Below are 22,674 nucleotides of genomic sequence, written 5' to 3'. Positions count from 1 at the left end.
GAAATTTTCATGCATTAAAGTATGGAGGAGAAACATAGATTAGTTCAGTTAGCCCAGTTTCCATGAGATACGTGATTTATCCTAGGTGGATATTATAATAATTATTTCTTGAGACTTATTTTAAATGTCTCAAGTAATTGGGTTTCTGCTGCTTGTCAAAGATGAATATTCTATAGCTCTAGGCAGTATTTAGATCTAGAGCAAAGGCTGATAGCTCAGCAATAGGTATTTCCTTAATAAATATTCAGCAAGCTGTTCCTTGCTTTGTATTGTTTGTATATTCTATGGCAGGGGTGAGGAACTGGATCTGGTTCCAGAAGTGGCACATCCTCCATGGACCACTTTGATGGATGGTCAGAGTAACCCATCTCTCAATCACCTGTCTTCATATGATGCTAGGTAATTCCAACTTCGGACCATGAGGCTTATTTCTGTTCTTAGTGCTGTGAACCCACAGCACTAAGATTGGAGATAATACTCTGCTTGCTGTTTGAGAATAAAAGCTTATCTCCAATTTTAGCAAATGAGGCACCATAGCCACTAGAAGAATGTGAAAATTTGTTGCCCTGGCTTTTTCGACTCATCTAGCCATGTACTATCTAAAACCAAAGGTTGCCAGATGCGAAATATATTGACATTATTTTCAGCTCTCCTACCCAACTAATGGAATAATTTAAGATTAGCAGTTTAAGGGCATGGATAGGCTGACATCAATGGTTGCTTCAAATGTTTGTATTTTACCTTGTTAAGTCACTTTGAGACTTTATATATGAAGCAACTGACAAATGTTAATGATAATAAGAATTGGTTCGTTAGCAATTTTGGCTGCAGTCTAACCCCACTTGCCTGAGAGTAAGCCTCATTGAATTCAATAAACTTTGTTTCTGAGTTGGCATCTATATCCCAGCAACATTCATCTACTCTTTGCCATATAGGTAATACCAGCCACCAAAGCTAACAATGGCTAAAAATTCTTTTCTCGTAGTAAGGAGGAAATCTGTTGGAACCAGTAATAACCAAACAGATGTTTTCATCTCAGCCATTATATCCTGAAAGAACAGCCCATGCCTTTAATAATAGTGCAGGCCATTTTCTGATTCTAGGTGATCATTCACTCCACAAAGTATTTGGAGCAGACTCTTGAAAATGATTGCCAGTTGGCATGGCAGTTTATCTAAACCAATGGCTAGTGACCCCGTGTGGGAATCAAGCATGCATGTTTTATTGTTCCCTCAAAGTCTGTATACAATATTCTCATTCAGATGCAAATTAGAAGGACTGTTTCCCAATTCTCAACAAGGTACTAACCCTACCATATATTCAGAATTGAGTGGGGGGGGGGTAATTTTCTAAGTGTAGGGATAGGGGATAGGTAAGGTAAAAGGTAAAGGTAAAGGATCCCTGGACAGTTAAGTCCAGTCAAAGGCGACTATGGGGTTGCGGATATATATGCATATAGATATATCAGGAGTCAGGAACCTTAGGTCTGAGGGCTAAAACCAGCTCTCCAGGCTTCTTCACCTGACCCCTGTTATTTCCCCAGGCCAGTCAGTAGAGCAGGAGACTCTTAATCTCAGGTTGTGGGTTCAAGCCCCACCTAGGGCAAAAAGATTCCTGCATTGCAGGGGTTGGACTAGATGACCCCTGTGGTCCCCTCCAACTCTAGGATTCTTTTATTCTATTCTCCACACACCCCACTGGCCATGCTTCATCACCCAAGTGATTTGGGCTGGCTAGAATGTGTCCTTCAATTCTGATAAAGTCTCTTGTTTGCGTGGATGGAGAATGAAAGGGGTGTACGAGTGTATGTAGAAACGTGCCTAGTGTACAAAGATTTTAAAAATAACAAGACATCTGTTGCACCTCCCATTTTTGCTACTGGACCTGCCCACCACACTATTGGCATGTGGCCCATATAAGATTTCCCAAAAGGGAATGTAACAATCAGGGTGAAAAGGAAGGTGTGCTGGTACTGGGGGCTAACCGAGAGATGAGGTCCGAGTCCAGTCCGAGATCGATGGTGCAGTATGGAGGCTGTCCGTCAAAGCTGTCGCTGGGTCCAAGGCAGGGAGTCAGGCGGGAGCAGGAACTCTGGGAGAAGAGCAGGACAGGGTGCAGGCAGGAACAGGCTAGCAACAACATTGCTCCCGCAACCTGGGACTGGGGATGACTGGCTTTTATCTGCCCTGAGGCATAGGGTGGCCCTGATCCTCTGGTGACTCACCTCTCCTGGCCTGGAGGCGAGCACTCCTCCTGCAGGAACTTAGTTCCCTCCGCCTCTCTGCCCTGAACCTCTGCAGCTCAGGAGAGGCTGGAGGGTTACCGGACCCAGAGACAACCTCCTCTTCCCCTGACAGGGCTGAGAGTGGAGCACCTGCAGGCAATGGGTATTCCATCATCTCAGGAGCCAGAGCAGACTTCCTGCAGGAGGTGCCTGTACCTGAGGATCCAGCACAGGTGAGGACCCTTCAGGCTCAAGCCCCAGCCCTGGCTCAGCTGGTTCTGGAGGCGGGGACTCCTGTGCAGGCTGGGATTCCTCAGGTCCAGCCTCTGAGTCCGAACGAATCCCAGGCCATCACAGAAGGAGAAGGAGAGGGGGAGAGAGAGAGAGAGAGAGCGAGAGAGAGAGAGAGAGAGAGAGAGAGAGATCAGCCACCAGTCATTCTTTGAAAGCAAATCATTTGATGATGTAAAAAGGCCCGCTTTATTGGAAATTCAGCAAATTGTTTAGATTATTCACCTACTCATTTTCATGGCACTTTGAGCATTTTGCGTGCAAAATGCAAGCAACCCAACTGTTGATTACAACAAGGGCCTCTTTATAACAAAAAAGCACCAAGACAGAACCAGCAACAGCTGCGAAGGAGGAAGATCACAATCAGGAATATTAAGATGAAGCATCATTTGTTTTTATAAAGAGGTGTTTATTTTGTGATAATGGGTAACGTTAATAGCAGCATATGTGGTTGAATTCAGAGCATCAGTAATTAATGTAGCATTAATCTGAGGGGCTTTAAAATGTAATAAGTTTGCAAAGTTACAGAGCTCCCCATGTGCTTTCAAACATGGCTGCGTCTCATAAATCATCCGGCTCTACCACATTTTTTTCAAAATGTGATTTATCCAGGTACTTTATCAGATAACAACTAATTTCAATGATAATAGATAGAACCAGAGGAAGTATTGTGAACTCCTGATTGAATAGTTTGGCTATTTAGAATCTTGATCATAATGAGGGAGCAATAATTATTTAAGTTAAGAACAGCTGTGGTCTGACATCATTAATGTTCATCTACTTTAATTTATGCACACAGCAATATGGCTGTTTTCAGCACCATCAAAATGAAAGAAAACTTAGGTTTCAAGATGAAAATAAAGAGCTGTGCATGAAAAATGAAGAAGCGAGCAATGAACGACGTGCTCCCATTGAAAGAAACAGGCGCTTTAAGAAGTTTAAGATGAGTGAGTTCAGGCAACAGGAAACAATGTAATTAAAAATGTACGCCTACATTTAATTCTTGTTTTATTAATGGAAGCAATTAATATCCTTCTTTCTATAGCGTCATCCATCTGAAGATTTATAAACAGTAATGAATTAGATTTTACAGCTCAGAGATATGCAAAAGGTGAGCATTCTTCATCCCACAGCATTTACTGATTAGGAAAAGCAACTATAGAAGCTCACAAGCACATCTAAAGAGCTCCTTTCTGGCTGTTGCTGGCAATTCTGTAGGACCAGTTTGAAGGACATACATGCCAAGACATCACAGCTGTTGCCACATTGCTTGAGGTATTGGCATGGCAGATGACACTGGCGTAGGACCAACCCAAGTGAGAAAAATCTAATACTTATGTACGGTAAATCTGAGGCCAGAACTTGTTAAGAGCACACCATATTTACGTGAATCTAATCTGCCGTTGAATCTAATGCACACTTCAATTTTCAAAAACCTTGAAACCAAAAAAAGTATTTGCTGGTGCCATCAAATCTAATGCACACCCTGATTTTCGCAATGCAATTTGGCCATAAAATGTGTGCATTACATTTGAGTAAATAGAGTAAGAAGAGTCTGCTGATCAAACCAGTGCTCCATCTAGTCTAGCAGCCTGCTGCCACAGTGGCCAACCAGATGCCTGTGGAAAGTCCCACAGAGTGGATCGGCCCAATCTGGAAGCTACACAAAAACATATTTATAAGAGAGAAACTGGGCAAATGCCCAGAAGGGCAAATGTGATGAGGCAGCACCTTGCCCCCATAGCTCAGTCCATACCCTAGAGCTGAAGGGCACCACAGCGGCCTCATGGACTGGGAGTGGGAGGGGGGAAGCAAATTTGCCATACCTGCCAAGGACAGTATCCTGAAAGGGAAGGTAGTGCAGCTCCAGAACCTGAAAGGTAGAGGGAGAAGGCACAATGACAAAGCTGGAGAAAGATCATGCTCAAAACAGAGATTGCTCCCACTTCATTCCGCATCCAGGAAGTGCCCCCCTTCCTTTTGCTCACATGCTTTTGCCGCTCTTCTTGCTACTTGTCTATCCATCCCTTGCTGCCAAAGCAGGTTTTGTGCCCAGTTCTCTTTCTGTTCATGGGCTCTTCCTGCTAAGAAAGGCTTCCTTGTCTACTGCACCCTCTCTCCTTCCCTATTTGCTGCCTTGATGGGAATATAATGCATGTTGTATGGCACTGGATCCTCTTATACATAGGATTCTATATGCATCTATTCAGAGGTAAACGCCACATAGCTCAAAGTTAGAGTTAGCTTCTATGTTAGAGGATCTATGATTGTAGCTTCCTATACTCGCACATATATATAATTCATTATTGAAGGAGCAGCAGATCTCTTCTGCCCTGGAATGGCAGACACCATAAATATATCACAGACATGTCCAGGAGCACCTCAAGGGTGAGCCTTGCTGGTGAAAACACACATCAATACAACTGTTCTTTAACTTGCTTATGGAGGAGGAGTCTGCTCTTCACTGTTTAGGGCCAATGGGTATTCCTCAGCTGCCAGCTGATCCACTGCCTGAGCACGAATGTCAAGAGCCCTTTTGCAATCATCCTTCAGCTTGTGCTGTAGCCTCACAGCTCTGGATGGTAGCTGCCAGCCGAATATCATTGTCCAAGATCCTTAGCTCCAAGGCTGGGAAACTGTCACTATCAGAACAACTGAAGGGGATAGACATGACACTTGAGCCCTCTCCAGACACTTAAAAAGAGCACACGAGGGCTCAGATTGGGTGGTGCTGAGGGCGTGCAATGTGGCCCTTTCTCCTGTGGTTCTCTCCTGACTGCACAGAAGATTGTAACCACACTCTGTATGAAAGTCAGTGTGTTATAGTGACCTTGGAGACCTCAGTCCTCCATTTGACCATGAAGCTTATTGGGTGATCATGGGCCAGCCACAACATCTCAGCCTAACCTCCTTCACCGAGCTGTGGGGATAATAAAACAGAGTGGGGAAGAGAACTATGGATGGGTCCTTGAAGTAAACGGTGGGATAGAAATGAAATCAATCAATCAATGTGGTTTGAATCTTCCCTTCAGTCAGGGACACCAATTGCAAAGGGTTTCCAATTTGCGGAGAGGATTCTAAACAGTTAAGCAGTGTTAGAATTCTCCAAATCTTTGTGCTCAACACACAAAAGCCAGGACTGGATGAGCAAAGCTGGCATGCAGGCTAACATGGGGGGAGGCACTGCACACATCCCAAACCCTCAAGCACTCTTTCCTGCTTGGCAGGGGGTTGGACTCGATGGCCCTTGTGGTCTATTCCAACTCTATGATTCTATGATTCAAGGCCTGAAGAAGCCCATAGTTAGTTTGCTGTTTTGATGTAACACCCCACCTCACTGTAAGGTCAGCTTTTAATATCAAAGACCAAAACCAAAGAATATTCAGCTCATCCTGAAAGCCCCACCTTTGCCTTTTCAACTTTGGAAGGAACTTGTCCTGGCTCTGACTCATGAATCCAAAATTTGTGCCTCCTCGGGAACATTGCACAGGCTTGAAACTGCAGCATGAGCCACGGCGTTTTAATGAACGGCCTTAATAAGTCACACGAGCTGCTGCTTGCTGGCTCCCAAGGAGGACGGCGCTGTGTACAGCAAAGCTTTCTTCCCCACACATCAAGACATTTTTTTTATGGCAGAAAAGTTCTTTTCTACCATTTCTTGAAGCTGATCAGAGCATCTGATTCAGGGTCTCAGGAGTTTAAAGCAGCAGAAGTTAGCAAATCCATTTTATATTTGACACAAATTAAATTTCTGCTCCAGGTCTTTTCTTTTCCCTGTGCCAAAGAGAGCAATGCATTACAAAATTTCAGCACGAAGCAGCATTAATTTAAAACGATGAACAAGACATATGGTTACATAAACACTAACAGCAGTTCATCGAGCTCTAACATAATGCAGGTAGCGGATGCTTTAAAGGGAGGGGTTGAACAGCTTCCTGATTGCTGCTATTGTACCAGTATAAAATTTGCACATCTCTGAATTTTGCCTGAAGCAGTAATATATATATATATATATATATATATATATATATATATATATATATATATATAGCATTTTGACACAGAGATATGTAACCTCATGATCTGACTTCCCTGACAAGTATTACTCCTCAGACCCAAATTCTTTTAATTCCCCTAAAAATTTCTGCAGAAGTTTCATATAAGTAAGAAGCTTTCACATTTATGTCAAAATTCATTGTCTGTGAAACTGTGGGGCAATTCTGGTGTGTGTGAGGTAATAATAATAATATGATGATGTTGTTGTTGCTGCTGTTGTTGGGCAGCTCCCAACAGAACATTAAAAACACGATAAAAGATCAAACATTAAAAACTCCCCTAAACAGGGCTGCCTTCAGGTATCTTCTAAAAGTCAGATAGTTGTATATTTCCTTGACATCTGATGGGAAAGCATTCCACAGGACAGGCACCACTACCAAGAAGGCCCTCTGCCTGGTTCCCCATACCCTTACAATTAGGGAACTGCCAGAAGGCCCTCGGAGGTGGAACTCAGTGTCCGGGCTGAACAATAGGGGTGAAGACGTTCTTTCAGGTATACTGGGCCAAGGCCATTTAGGGCTTTAAAGGTCAGCACCAACATTTTGAATTGTGCTGAGAAACGTACTGGGAGCCAATGTAGGTCTTTCAGGACCAGCATTATATGGTCTTTGCGGCCACTCCCAGTCACCAGTCCAGCTGCTGCATTCTTGATTAATTGTAGTTTCTGAGTCACCTTCAAAGGTAGCCCCACGTAGAGTGCATTGCAGTAGTCTAACTGGGAGATGACCAGGCATGCACCACTCTGGCAAAGCAGTCTGCAGACAGGTAGGGTCTCAGCCTGTGTACCAGATGGAGCTAGTAGACAGTTGACCTGCGCCTCCATGGACAGCTGTGAGTCCAAAATGACTCCCAGGCTGTGCACCTGATCTTTCAGGGGCACAGTTACCCCATTCAGAACCAGGGAGTGCTCCACACCTGCCTGCCCTCTTTCTCCCCCAAAACTTCTCTCTTGTCAGGATTCAACCTCAATCTGTTAGCCACCATCTATCCTCCAACTGCCTCCAGATACTCACAAAGGACCTTCACTGGCTTCACTGGTTCTGATTTAAAAGAGAGGTAGATCCCCCAGAGCATGTTTGCCTGTCTACCCTTCCCCTAGTGCTAGCTTTTAGGAGGACTGCAAATGTAACGCTCACTTAATGGAAGGGCCATAGCAAAATGGTAGAGTGTCTGCTTTACTTGCAGCAGGTCCCAGTTGCAACCACCAGCATCTCCAAGCAGAGCTGGAATAAATCCTTACCTGAAGCCCTTGAGAACTGCTGCCAGTATAGATCAGGGATGGGAATCTGTGGCCCTCCAGATACCAATGGATTCCAAATCTCACTATCCCCAGTGAACAGGGTCAATGGATGGAGATGATGGGAACTCTAGTGCAATTACTCTGGTCCTCCCATCTCTAGTGGAGATAATATGGAGCCAGATGAACCAATGGGGAAACAAAGCAATTCTACGAAAGTGACAGTGAAGCAGTCACTTCTGCACACAAAAGCTATTATATGAGATACTATATTCACTCTCTAATTAGAGATTGGGTGGATTTTAAGAGATGAAAGTAACTTAATTTAAATTTCCCACAAGCCAACCAAATCTGCATTTAATCCAATTGGTTGCAAAACGACTCATCATCCATTTGTTCATGAGCTTTAAGGAATTTATTTTTTAAGCAACTCATTCTTACTCAAAATGAAAACAAGATGGGCTGGTCTTTTCTTTTATTACAATTTGTGGGTAGAGGCACACACGACAAAGCGTCATTCTTTTGATTTGTTCTTTTAAGAGCTAGAGATAGGAATGTAGTAAAACATATGTATTGTTTGCATGCTACGTAGCAATTAAAAACCAGGGCATTTGTATCTTCTGCACAGTTGTGGGATTTAGCATTAGGCACAGAGATTATCTTCCTGATAATCTTGGAATAAAATGAGACGTGTCAATGGAAATGTGTGCATTCGTCTTCAATTCCATTATCTTTTTGGTGCTGTTGCTTTTGAAAGCAACTTCAGGGCAGTGGCGTAGCATGAGTTGCCAGCGCCCAGGGCTGCACATAGGGGGATGGGGTGGGAGTGAGGGAAACAGATGGAGTACGCATGTGCATTCAACTGCCTAACAGCATCCTCATCACCCAGAAGATCGCAGACGCAGAAATAAGAAAAGTCCTTCCGTTGTCTGGAGAGGTCATTTCCTGTTTCACATGGAGAAGCCATTTTCAATGGAGCCCAGTGAAGCAAGCGCACAGCTGTATTGAGACAGTAATGGGAGTTGAAATTTTGTGCCCCTAACAAATTTGTGCACGGGGCAACCACCCCTGTGGGCCTCCACATGCTACACCACTGCTTCAGGGTCACCTAGTCTGGACTGGAGCTGCAAGAGGGAGGGATTAACCATTTCACACCACAGTCCCAATCCAAAATCATCCCCTTGGAGCTGCTATTAGACGCAGAGAAGAAAACATGGAAGCACCAAATCCTTCCACATCTGCTATTTCCAAACCCACCCAGCCCAAGCATCTCCCAAGGGGGTTCATGTTTTTATGTAACATGTTATCACTCTAAGGAGAGCACGGCATGTAGACCCAACAGATTCCAGTTCTACAGCCTTCCCAAAATGCAGTGAAATTAGCCCTTGCATGCTGAAGCATAGAAAGATGGCTCACATGCTGTTTCTATATATATAAAATAGTGACATATTTCTTTTTCTCCCCCTAAAAGGGGTTGTATCTCTCATCAATCCATTTTTCGTATACACCCACACTAAAATGTTTTCTTATGCAAAGCAGCCTATTGTTGTGCAATAACGCATGATTTCCTTAATTTCTGCTATGACAGTTAGTTATTAGTCATTTCTAAGTTTAACATAAGCAGCCGCCAACAAAGCCATGCTTGTTCTCCCTCTTTTCCAATTTCCCCCCTCCACCTTCCTTTCTTACCTTCAGGACCTATGGACTGATATATTCTGTTGGAGGCAGAAATGCTTCTGAATATCCGTTGCTGGAAACCACAGGAGGAGAGAGTGCTCTTGTGTTCGAATCTTGCTTGCTGGTTTCCCGCAGTCATCAAGTTCAGCCACTGCGAGAACAAATTCAAATCCTACCTCTGCAGCATATTTGTTACCAAAATACGTAGCTTCCATGTAAGGGGTTGTTGAACTATTTCCCACCCCATCCGTTTTCACACCACCCGTGCTTATCTGCATATGTTCAGATTTGGATACACACATTGGGAACCCTGTGTGAAGAAAGGGGAATTGGGTTGGAGTTTGAAAGCAGCCAGCCAAAAAAAAAAAAAGCGGGGCAAAACTTGCTCTCTGCCACCTCGGCCATCTCAATATGTGTTTTAAGGTGTCAGGGACTGGGCAGAGGAGGAATGGTGGAGACCGCCTCTCCATCCTGACCCTTCCAGAGAAGAAGGAGACAGTTCAGAATTACAACAGGGGTTTGAGGGAGGTCACAGCCCAGAGGCAGATGAGGGGAAATGCTGGGAAATAATGGGAGAGGAGGAGGAGGAGGAGGAGAAGGGGAAGAAGAAGAAGAAGAAGAAGAAGAAGAAGAAGAAGAAGAAGAAGAAGAAGAAGAAGAAGAAGAAGAAGAGTGACTCAGTGTCTTGAGAGAGCATTCCAGTCTCTCCTTCTCCCAGAACACGATGGGCTTTGAAAGTAGGAGAGCAAAGAGCTCATAGGCAGAGGGCACTTCCCAGCACCCGTAATGATGACTCATGAGGAAGTGGGAGGGGTGGAGATTCACTCGGAGCAACGCCATTATTCTGAGAGGCCACATTCCCAAGCCTCTCTCTGTGAAGATTGAATAAAAGCAGATGGCAAGGACTTTCTCTTGTCTTGTCCATTCTTGGCAACCTGCCGTGGGGGTTGGTTCCTCGGCTGCCTGACATAAGGGGGCCAAGGCCCCTCAATTTTGAGACACCCCTGCATGTGTTGCATGTGCGAGACATCAAATGTGCAATGCAAGTTGTGCATCACAGGCCCAGTGGCCAGCTCCTCCAGAGTACTTGGCCTCTGATGTCACACACACCCAATGTCTGTCAGGACCCCTTGATCTTGGGGGCAGACCTGGTGCATCTGATACAAAGTATCAGGTAATAGCTGATGGAAATGTTGTGCAGGAGAATATATATATGAGAGAATTCCTTGCCATGCACCCATTAAATTCTGAGGGTATGGTTTTAAGTGGTGTTTTTTTTTTAAAAAAAAGTTTTTAGATGGTTTTGAAATATCTAAAATACTTTTTATTATTTTAAATTATGCTGTTTTAACATTTTGATGTTTACTGCCCTGGGCTCCTTTGGGAGACAGAGTATTCAATGAATATAGTTTGCCCATTTAAATATGGTTAAATATAGTTTGCCCATTTTAAATGGTGAAACTCAAAGCCCTTCCTTTCTTACTGAAGCTGTCTTTAATTACACCCATCATTCTTTGACTGCAGACCACTCCTGTCACTGCTGGAGACCCTAATACATAAACTTTTGATACTAACATCTGATACTAAGTGGGGGTAAGAAAAAACATTGACTGAAAACATCAGTATCTACTTTCCAAACCCACTTTCAGAAATTCAGCTTAAAAGCCAGGACCCTCCAGCATGGAGTCAACAGCACTTAAAAGTTGCTATTGCTTAAGCTGAGCTCCTTTGCATAAACACTCTGGGGTATCACCATCTCCAGCCTTATTTGCTTTGTATCACAATCTGCCAGATGCCATCTGAGGATTCAGCAGTCAGCCTCTCTGCTATAAAGCTTTGCAGAGATGCTTCTTCAAATGAGCTGTAAAGTATTACATTCACCAGAAGCAAAGGAGCTCTGACTGGTGCTTTCTTTGACATTACAGGCTGAAGTCATAGAGGAAAATGGCAGAAGAGTCATTAATGGATTTGATGCTGTGTTTAGAACTTGGCAAACAAATGTCAGGCTCTGTTTCTGGATGTCTTCCAAGACACGAAAGCTGAATATTAAGGCCACTGAAGAGTAAAACATTGTCACAGGCCTTGGCAAGATGGGCTCTGACTCTGGGAAATGTAAATAGTGATCAGTTCATACAAGCCGAAAGGCAATGTAGCTAAACAGACAAAGGGAAGTTCTTCTTCATACATCCCATAAGCAGCATAGAGTTGGCTGTGAAGGACAATGCTGATGGCCACAAACTCAGACGGCTGTAAAAGGAGACTGGAGACATGCTTGAAAGATAAGTCTATCAACAGTACGGATGGGGAAGAAGTAGAGTTTGGTTCATATTCCAAGGCAGACTGACCTAATCTGAGCTCTCCAAAACAATGAGCAAACCAGAATGCAGCTTTTATTGGAACTCTACTAATCTCCAAATTGTATGATGCAATTCTCCTACTACAACAACCTGTGTACAGATATGCACATATTAGGGGGGGACTGTGCATTAAAATGCATATACTTGTGAACACAATGTACCAGTAGATGTAAGGTACCAAGAAAATGTATTGTATTTGGGGAATTTGTATAACATCTGGTTCTCAGAGGTTCTGTGAATCAAACTCAATGATGCTCATCTCTCACATTAGGCATTTAGGTATATTCAATAATCCAAAGACAAGCAAGTATATACACACACAGCAAGAGACGGAATGCCAGACCAAAGCACTGGCTGATTAACTACTTTTCACCTGTACTGACCAGCAGTGCATTGATCTTAAAGGGATAGTACACCAAAACTACAAATTCCCAGACTATCCCTGTGCCTTTATATCTATGCTGACTATCACTTTGTTGTTTTAGACTGATATATCTTAGGTTACATCTTGTTTACAACTTCCTTCTCCTCCTCACACTTCTCTCTCAGACTTCCAGGTGACAGGTAACTTTTGAGCTAGCCCCTGAAAGAACAAAGGAGCAAGCATGGCTACCTCGTTCTTCTCTACACCATTTAGCTTGACTAAAGTTAGAAGTATTTTCTATCATAGTCAAGTTTTTCCTATAATAAACAACTTTGTTGTTTTATCACCTACAAGCATCTCTCTCTGTGTGTGACTGCAACAGGTAAAGCCTACACTCTAACCAAGACTCACAAGCCAGATATGAATATTGAAGAGCTTCAATGGAATTGGCCCAGTTGCCTCCCCAAAAAAGGAACTATGTTAGGAGAATTTGTTTGCAGAAAAAATGTACATAGTATGGAAATCTGCATACAAAAATGTGTATATTAAGAGAAATGCACACTAAAATGTGGGTGAATTTTCATGAGGATTTTTTAAAAAAAAAAAACAACAACACAGTCTGATGTGGAAATGTGGCAAATTGAATTTAAGACTGCAAAAATCAGGAAATGAGAGAAACAGAATTGACTGATTCATCCATCCCTATCAAAAAGCGAGTAGCTAAAATAACACTCTCAGATCAAGAGGCTGGATCCATCAAAATATCTGCTGTTTGGGAGAGGCAAACAGCAAGAGAGTCCTGTTGCCTCCATACCTTGACTTTGAACTTCCCAAAAGCTCACAGCTGGTCACTGTTGGAGGAAAGTATGCAAATCTAGATGGACCTTTGTTCTGATCCAGTGTGGCTGGTTAGCTCAGATGCCAGCTTGATTTAAAATGGCATCTTTGCTCTTCTTTACTGTTTCTACTACTTTTTTTATTGAGACATTGTTGAGTGTTGTAATGGGGGGGGGGGAGACTGGGAACAATATTCATTTTTACATTTTCAAGGTGGCAGCGTTTCCTCAATTTGTGGCACTTGCGGCTGCTGAAAACGTTATCCTGCTGTCCATCCCACGCTGGGAAAATGTAAATGGAAACTTTGGGCTGAGGATACGTCTGATATTATAATTCAGAATCTGTGTATGCTGGAAAAATGCATTCTGACAATGAGTTATCATCGCCAGTACAGAAAGAAGCTTAAACACTTAATAGAACTTTCAAGAAACCCATTTTACACAAGCGTTCAAGCACAATTTACTTCATAGGCTTGTTTCCATGTCTTTAAAGTGTGACAGTCTTTTCTTGGCTGCGTTATTCCCCCCACCCCACCCCACTACTTTTAAGACTCATTTTGGAGGAATTTATTTCCCTTCCACTTGCTAAACTGTGAGGAGATTTGGGGTGCAATCCTTTGTGCAGACCTTTGTGCAGCCCCCTGAGAGTAAGCCCCACTGAACATCACCATCATCATTTCCTCGGTAAGTGGATTTAGGACCGCGGTCTAAATTAACCCAACCAAATAAAGAAAGATTTCAGCGTCAGAAAAGCGGATCACTGCACAGTGCAAAGGTGCCTCAATATTTGCCCAGTTACAGTGCTCCCAGGGCAGATGCTCAAAAGTCCCTCAGTGTATGTCAAGAATCAAGGTGGGGTGTGAATCTTGCATTCCCAAGCACAAACCCTGCAAAAAGCTCCTAAAAGATGATTCCATCAAGTGCTGCTTCTGTATCGAATTCACTCCCAGAAACTGAAAAACCTGGGTGGTGTGTTGTTGTTTTTAATTGCTGGCAAAGGGAATATATACATAATGCACCAAAGTACTGACAATCTAATAAGCGGTGAAATTAAACTGCAAGATTGACTGGACTAGCAGAGGGAAGGGGAACGATAGTCCTTGGGAATGATGGTTCAATTTTTCTTTCCCACCTTTTCTCCCCCCTCTTCGTTCCAGAGAGTTATCTGCATTCAGGATGACATTTCTTTTTCCAGGCACTAATGTGCCAGTTGAGAGGATGCTCATGCTAATGAATGGCACCGAAAATGATGACAAAGCAGAATGCAAGTACAACAAGGGAGGAATATAAAAAGGCTAGAGATGGAATGCCCACTGTGAGCTTGGGGGAAGGCTGCCGGGATGCAGGCAGGTTCAGACCAAATCACTTTGGAGAAACACAGGGAGGAGAGGAGAGGACCTTCTTTTGGGTGCCTATTTTTAAATCATCCCTCTTTATTTGCACATTGCCTTCAGTGCTAACTTGACACACTTACGAATTTATGCTTCCCACCTCTCTAAAAAAGAAAAAAATATTCCATGCATGTGCATTCAAAGAGGGGGAAGACTTCCACATTCCAGGAGATCAGAATCAATATTTGAAAATGGTGTCTTCATGGCTTGAGAGCAGTACATGTGAAAAGGATCTAGGAATCTTGGTTGACCACAAACTTGACATGAGCCAACAGTGTGACGCGGCAGCTAAAAAAGCCAATGCAATTCTGGGCTGCATCAATAGGAGTATAGCATCTAGATCAAGGGAAGTAATAGTGCCACTGTATTCTGCTCTGGTCAGACCTCACCTGGAGTACTGTGTCCAGTTCTGGGCACCACAGTTCAAGAAGGACACTGACAAACTGGAATGTGTCCAGAGTAGGGCAACCAAAATGGTCAAAGGCCTGGAAACGATGCCTTATGAGGAACGGCTAAGGGAGCTGGGCATGTTTAGCCCGGAGAAGAGGAGGTTAAGGGGTGATATGATAGCCATGTTCAAATATATAAAAGGATGTCATATAGAGGAGGGAGAAAGGTTGTTTTCTGCTGCTCCAGAGAAGGGGACACGGAGCAATGGATCCAAACTACAAGAAAGAAGATTCCACCTAAACATTAGGAAGAACTTCCTGACAGTAAGAGCTGTTCGACAGTGGAATTTACTGCCAAGGAGTGTGGTGGAGTCTCCTACTTTGGAGGTCTTTAAGCAGAGGCTTGACAACCATATGTCAGGAGTGCTCTGATGGTGTTTCCTGCTTGACAGGGGGTTGGACTCGATGGCCCTTGTGGTCTATTCCAACTCTATGATTCTATGATGAACTTGGAAATTAAGACAAATGATTTCTCGTTGCAGCATGGGAACAAGGTTTAATAGCTGTTTTATTAGCTCTCTTACTAAGGATCCCCTGTTGGTTTCCAAACATATTGTTGTATGCCATCCCAATCGCCAAGCAGTGCAAGATTCCAGGAGTTCCAGGGTTTGTCTTCAGAATAAGGTATAGCAGAGACTGTGGTATATTATTGATATATGGTTTATTTGCAAATATATACAACCTCAGCCTATGATGAAGGGGTTCACAGCATTAACACCCCATGGGGGTCTTGCTTCCCCCATAGCCACAGCCTTGCATTGAAGCAGAAATTAGGCATGGCTCTCTCCTTCTGGCTACCCAGCCTACAGCTTTTGCTTCTCCCTTCTCAAATAACTCAACTCCCAACTCTGGCCTTTGTCTTTCTAACCACTGATGGCTATATTAGCTCCAGTATCAAAAGCCATATGCCTCTGAATACCAGCTGGTGGGAAACATGAGCATAGGAATGCTGTCATGCTCCTGTCGTGCCTGTTGACTTCCCAGAGAAATCTGGTTGACCACTTTCAGAACAACATGCTGGGTCCTTGGTCTGAGCCATATGGCAACGCAGAGGCCAAAGTTGCCATGAAAGCCAAGAAAAACAAACATGGAGTCCAGCACGCTTCGCTGCGTAGCTCTGCAGCCTGTCCGTGCTGATCCAAAGAGCCTTCCTGCCTCTGCCTCTTGCCGGTAGCAGAGTAAACACAGCAGTGAAGCAATTGCAGCAGTGTGGGTAATAAATTCAGACACACTGGCGTTTCTTATCTTCTCTTGCCTTTAATCATGAAGTAAAACAGCTCTTAAATCAACCTGGCGAGAACTGACACATCTTGCGTCCTCTCTCCGCAAAAGCGAAACCAGACAGAAACTCTCAGAGTCAAACCACTCCCATAAGAGTTTCTAACCACGCCTCAGGTAAGAGACGTCACACAGAACTCCTTAACCCTGTGAGTTCTGAAACCAATAACACCCCCTCTCGTCTCGAACCCTGAGGGAAACTGTGAACCTCTATTTACAGACCTCTTTGAGTTCAACTCACCTCCCATTGCCTTTCGCCTCCCACTGGCATCTATCCCAGGCAATTGTTGAATCCCTTCCACACTCCCAGAATCACACTGTGCGAAACCAACCCACGCACTGGTGACCTGAAACCTCTCAGGTGGAATCCCCTTTGTGGTCCGAGTTGACCGCCGGAGCACAACCTCGGGCGCTCCTCCTGACCCACTGGGGTCAGCAAATGTGTCTCCCAGCACAGAGGACTCCCCCTCTGACTTGCTGCGTCTTCGGGCTTCCTGCACTTGGCTAACAGGAGATGAAGGCTCGCTCTTGGGTTCCCTCTTAACCTGTGGAGAAACCCACCCCTGTGCTTGACCATCATCAGTAACCTGGTCTTCAGCAACAGGCTCCGCCTCTGCCTCTCCTTCCTCCCTTTCTTCCTCCTCAGAATCAGACAAGCATTCTGAGAGAAAATCAGAACCATACCTAGGTTGTGACCAACCACCCTGCTCAAAGAACTCAGCATGCTTGCTGACCAGCAGCTTGGTCTGATCACCCTCTGGGTATGCAAACTTCCACCCATTTGTTGCAGGATCATACCCACAGAAGATCATGTCCTGGTACCTAGGACCACCCTCCTTCCGTTGCGCTGTTGGTATCGGCACTGAAGCCCTGGAACCAAACGAACGGAAGAAATGCACCTGTGGCTTCCTCTTGTGCAACAGAAAATACGGTGTGTCACCTACATCGTGATTGTAGGACCTGTTAAAAACAAAGCTGGCAAATTTCCAAGCTTCACTCCAAAAGCTCTGAGGCAGCCCAGAGTCACACAGCAAAACCCTGACAGCTTCAGCCAGTGCTTCACTCCTGTGCTCTGCCACGCCTCTCTCTTGAGGAGACTTTGCACCCGTCACCTGGTGACGAATTCCATTTTCCTTGAAGAACTCCTTCAGAGCAGACCCAGTGAACTGTGACCCACGGTCGCTCCTGAACTTTTGCACCTTGGTGGAGAACCTTAGTTCCACCTCCGCAACCCAATCCTGGATCAGTTGCGCCGCCTCTCTCTGCGACCTGAGAGAGAAACACCATAAATTTTGAGAAAAATCATCTGCCATCGTTAGCAGATACCTGGCCCCACCCAGACTCTCACACTTCATTGGCCCTGTAAGGTCTGTGTGAACCAACTCAAAAGGTTTTGTGGTTACCCTCTTTACTCCGGGAAACCTGCCCCTTTGAACCTTGATGCATGAATCATGGCTGGGAACACTAGCACACTGCGCCTGTGCTTTTCCGGCATTCCCCCCACCCTCCAGAGGTGTCTCCAGAACAAAGAGATTGTCCTTGCCCTCCACGTTGACAAGCAGCTTCCCCCCTCTGGAAATAGAACAGGTGTCATTTTCAAAACAAATTTTGTACCCCTGCTTCGCAAGAGCAGGTATCGATAACAGGCAACACTTCATCCCTGGTACAATGAAACACTCCAGCTCCGCCTGCAAAACAGAAACATATACATTTCCAACATTAGAAACAGTCTTTTTTGTGCCATCAGCTAATGTAACAGTCATTCCACTTGAAACAGCCCTGCAATTCCGCAGCTCCCCAGCAGATGGCGTTATCAGGTGATGACTCGCTCCCGAATCCAACACCCACTTCACATCTGTGTCCCTGCTGGTATTGTTCTGTAGCGTTGCCATGCCAACAAATGTCCCGCTGCCGCCCCTGTCCTTGGCAGCGTCCGAAACCGCAACATCCTGCGTTGCTCTGAAGACTGGACTTATCTCAGAGTTCCCAGACAGCTCTGCAGCACGTATCTCCCTCTGCAGCAGATGGCTGGCCTTGAAGCATTTAGCTATGTCCTGTTTCCCAGGCTTCGACTTACGACGCAAACAATTCTTGGCAGCCTTTGGAAAAAGAGGCTTTTCTGTGCTTTTACTGCTCACCGCCCCCCCACTGCTCCCAGGGCTCCCAGGACGCTTTCCTGCACCCCCAGTGATGGGTAAAGGGCCCCCAGCAGCTTGCCTCTCTCCAAGCTCCTCACGCAGACACGTTGCATCACCTGCGCAGCTTTTAGACTCTGCAAAACTGGCAGCAACAGCAGCAGTGGCGATAGTCCCTTTGCCCCCCTCAGGGGTCCCACAGCCTTTCCCAGCTGCGCACCGGCTTCCACAAAGGTGATCAGTGCTCTCATGCCTCCCCTGTTCCGATGCAGCCATCTCCCGGCCCTTGCTTCCGCCCCCAGCGTTACACACTTCCTGGAGAGCTAGCCACGCGGCCTCAGGCTTCCTTGCATCCAGAACTACAGGCCTTAACTCAGCACTTACATTCTCAGCCAGAAAAGTAAGCACACGCTCCTCAGCTTCACGTTGGCTTGCAACTGCCCCAGCTGACGTAGACATCAGCTTCACCAATTCCCAGAGCTTGGCTCCAACTAGGGACAGCTCTGCTAAATAACTCCACTCCAGCCACGTTTGAGTGGTTAACTTCGCACATGGCAGCTTAAGCTCAAAGCCATGTTCCTGGGACTGAGCCATCTCCTCCTCCCCCGGGGTAAGCGTACTCACGACTGGCATCAGCTTCCTCCGGCCTCCGGCAGATCGGCTCAGGCAGACCGCTTCTTCCCAGCGAGCTCCTTCCAGCTTCAAAGACACAGCTCCAGAGCTCCAGCTGGCCCCAGCAACCTTCCTGCTGGCTTCCCCACATGTGGGACGTTCCTGCAATGCTTCAAAGCGTTGGCAAGCACCCATAACCTATGGCAACGCAGAGGCCAAAGTTGCCATGAAAGCCAAGAAAAACAAACATGGAGTCCAGCACGCTTCCCTGCGTAGCTCTGCAGCCTGTCCGTGCTGATCCAAAGATCCTTCCTGCCTCTGCCTCTTGCCGGTAGCAGAGTAAACACAGCAGTGAAGCAATTGCAGCAGTGTGGGTAATAAATTCAGACACACTGGCGTTTCTTATCTTCTCTTGCCTTTAATCATGAAGTAAAACAGCTCTTAAATCAACCTGGCGAGAACTGACACATCTTGCGTCCTCTCTCCGCAAAAGCGAAACCAGACAGAAACTCTCAGAGTCAAACCACTCCCATAAGAGTTTCTAACCACGCCTCAGGTAAGAGACGTCACACAGAACTCCTTAACCCTGTGAGTTCTGAAACCAATAACAAGCCATCAGGGCTCTTCCTATAAAATAGTGAAACAAATTATTGTCTATCACAGGGGTCGGCAAAGTTTTTGTGGCTTGGGCCGGTTCACGGCCCCGCAGACACCACTGTGGGCCAGAGTGTGTGCGCACACACGCATGCATGTGCAAATGCTTTTCCGGCATGCCTTCTGGCACAGAGGAGGCGTGCGCAGCTGCCCATTGGCTGCAGGAGCTTCCTGCAGCCAATGGAAAGCCGGCCAGCGTCACGGAAGGCAGTCCCCGATCTGTTCCGCGCCTGTTTAGTGTGGCGCATGGGAGCCAACCGAGTGGGTGGCGGGGGTACCCAAGAAGACAGCGGGGGTCCATGGGCCAGTTAAACGACCTCCATGGGCCACTTGTAGCCCATGGGCCTTAGGTTGCCGAACCCTGATCTATCACTAAGAGCCACTCCAGACCAGTGTGCTTTTTTGCAAGTACAGTGGTACCTCTGGTTGCGAACGGGATCCATTCCGGAGGCCCGTTGGCAACATGAAAAGAGTGCAACCTGCAGTGGCGCATCTGCGCACGCGCGGGTTGCGATTCACCGCTTCTGCACATGCGCATGACATCATTTTGACGTCTGCACATGCGCAGGTGGCGAAACCCGGAAGTAACCCTTTAAGGTACTTCTGGGTCGCCTCGGGACGTAACCTGAAAGAACGTAACATGAAGCGGACGTAACATGAGGTATGACTGTATAAACAACAACGTGTCACTGATGCAATAATAGTGCATTGATGACAAATTTATGCTGGACCATCCACACATTATTCCTTTGATGGTTGGTTGTTCTGTGATGCTTTCCTAGTATCATCGCATTACCGCCCCTCAGAAGGAGTTTCTTGTGGAACAAAATCAGATGCTGATTTCACTGCACCAATTTCCCCGCTGCCTCCCCCAGTATGCAGCAGGGACCAACCTGCCTGGGTGCTAGCATAGCAGCTCCATCCCCATCTGACAATCCCCATCTGTATTTAAATTTGCCAAGCACCCTTTTGAATATATAAAGACGCAATGTGGGTGGGAAGCCACAGGCAGAAACTTGGTTTGTGATGTCTTCCCTCACCCCTGCAGATTAGATGTTGTTTGCTCATCACTTTATATATAAGGTTGTTTTTAAAAAGAACCAGTTTGTGATGTTTCTAAGGCAAAGAGGTTGCACTGTTCAATAAAAACGGCATCAAAGTGTGCCCTGATTTCTCACTCCTCTTCCTAGAACAGCAGTCACTGAATCAGATTCACCCCTGGTAAAATTCTAATGGGATTACACCCAGGTTTAGAGCCAAGAATGGTTCATTGTTTGCCCCGAGCCATCAATATCATAATCACCACCACCACCAACATCATCATTTCATGTCAGAAGTATTGAGCACCATTCTGTCCTCTCTTATTTATGGGGAGACAACAATAATGTTGCCCATGAACTCAAATTCATTACTTTCTCTCCTGAAAACTTTTGATTTCATTCTATTCGAATTGACTGAGCTGCTTTAACCTCCTACCTGAGGTCATTTTAATTATGTCTGACAAATGAGTTATGGTAAAAAATGAATTAGATTCCCCCCCCCCACAAGTAATCACAATGCAAATTGCAAGTGTTATGCCCATTTTTCTGGAAATGAATTGGGCAGTGAAGGTTTTTTTGCTTTGTTTTTTTAAAGAAAAAACTTTATCGGAAAGAGGAGATTGATTATGTAGTAAAAGTCAATCAAAATCAGAAGGTAACATTTAAAAAAGCATTTAAAAGGCAATGGCCTTTCCTTGCAGCTTTAAGTGCCAACACAATGATGCCTGTTCCCAGTGGATCAGGAAGGGCTAAAACATATGAAATGTCTTCTTTTGTTAAGAGCGGACTTTAGATTTAATTTCAGTATGCGTAGAGCTGATTCAGGAGTGCTGGCAGTTTTGAGGGAAACTTGGGTAAGGGAGAACCCCTGGTGGGAGGAGGATGGAGAAATTTAAAAGGGGGTCCTAGACTGTTGGTACCCCTAACCGAAACCCGAAGGACAAGGATGCAGGCACCAAGTGAAAAGACAGGCCTTTATTGAAATACAAATGGGACAGCCTCAGAATTAAGGAGGCTGTGAAAAACCACATCCAAAGCAATGTTTCTTCAACACTTCCAGATTACACACATGATTTCTGTTCACCAGTCAAAGGATCACAGCAGTTTTAGCCATTGCAGCCTAATGTCATCATCCTGAACCAATCAAAATAATTTAGATCTTCAGATCAACCCTCACCATATCATGTGGTTACATAAAATCATTTTTCGGTGTTGTTTTTTATTAAGACTTTGGGTATATTCATTCTTACCTTTTGCCCCACCCCTTCAGGGCTCAAGTCCGCGTTTTCCCAGTCCATTTCCAAGCACTTCCCCCTGCCCTTCCAAGAAGACCCAAACTTTACCACTGAATCATCACCAGTGATAATTTGGGTTTTCCGCTGACTGCTGTTTGCTCCGATTCAGCAGTTAAGAGCAGGTTTCATAAGGAAAGTGGCGGGGGCAGGGAGAGAAAGTGCTCAGACACAGAGCTGGAAAGCCCTAATCTATATCTTGAGTGAAAGTAAATGTGGATGAGGCCTTTAACTAATTTTCCTATTCATTTAATGTTTCCCAATAGCCTCTTTCATCTATCGACAAAACAATTCAAGAGTAATAACAGCTGCCATGCCTAGCTGATTTTCTTTTCGTGCACACAGAGGTCAGCATGGATTCTAAGAGTTTATTCTTTTCAGTGTTCTAGAATGAACATTCGCTACATACAGTGCCTGAATGCAACTACCAGAGCTGGCTAAGGCGGCAGCCAGCTTTTCCCCTTCCTGACCCTGTAGCCATGGAGGCCTGGCTTAATAAACTACCATATAGTGTAAACATAACTCTTATATGCACAAGGAAACCAAAAAGTAAAAAAGCGTAATATTTGCTTTATTGTGGTGGTCTAGAACTGAAGTATCTTCAACGTATGCCTGTATAGACGCAGAGACTGCTGATACAGTGGTGCCTCGCAAGACGAAATTAATTCGTTCCGCAAGTCTTTTCGTCTTGCGATGTTTTTCGTCTTGCGAAGCACGGTCCGTCGCAACTGCGCCTCTTCAAGCGGCTTTAAGAAAAAAGCGAACAAACTCGCAAGACGTT

The sequence above is a fragment of the Podarcis liolepis genome (genome assembly GCF_965112155.1).
Source record: "Podarcis liolepis genome assembly, chromosome: 1".
NCBI lineage: Eukaryota > Metazoa > Chordata > Lepidosauria > Squamata > Lacertidae > Podarcis > Podarcis liolepis.
Note: the sequence above shows the minus strand (reverse complement) of the source record.